Source organism: Apaloderma vittatum, unplaced genomic scaffold (assembly GCF_000703405.1).
Source record: "Apaloderma vittatum isolate BGI_N311 unplaced genomic scaffold, ASM70340v1 scaffold12295, whole genome shotgun sequence".
In the NCBI taxonomy this organism is placed as follows: Eukaryota; Metazoa; Chordata; class Aves; order Trogoniformes; family Trogonidae; genus Apaloderma; species Apaloderma vittatum.
This window is the reverse complement of record NW_009715513.1, coordinates 9151-9711: the sequence shown is the minus strand read 5'-3', so window position 1 is coordinate 9711 and position 561 is coordinate 9151.

The following is a 561-nucleotide window of genomic DNA, read 5'->3' as shown; positions in this document are numbered from 1 at the left end:
GTAACACCTTCTGAACTTTTACTTTATGTCTAGTAAGTCCATGCCGCTCTCACTGCATTCCCCAGTTCAGTTTTAAGTTGGCAACGCATTCTCAGATAGTCTAATAATGCTCTTTTTAAATGCTACTTTTTGTATAGCTGTAATTAAAGACAGTATTTGCCCTTTATAACTTGTTATTTCAGGAGCTGGAGCACGGCCTTTGCTGTTGTTGCTACAAATGCCATTGTCCTGGGAAGCCGAGCACAGCCGGCGGCGCTGAAAGGCAGCTCTGGAATTTCACTTGGCTATTTTTAGTTGGTGGTGAAAAATTGCACTTCCAACACTTTTGAATCTTTGTCAGTGCTTAAATAAATCAAAGGGCAAATCCCGACTTCTCACTAACGAGGGGGACAAGGAGGTGACCTTAAGCTGCTGCAGAGACTGAGCTGGTGAAAAGGTGGAGTGTGGGTGGGGGGAAAGAGCCCCAGCTCTGGCTGCCTTGCTCTGAAGGGGCTGTGGGGGGGTAGGATGTGGCTGAGCAACCGTAGCCCCTGGCCCGTCAAGGTTTTTGGGGGTGGTTCC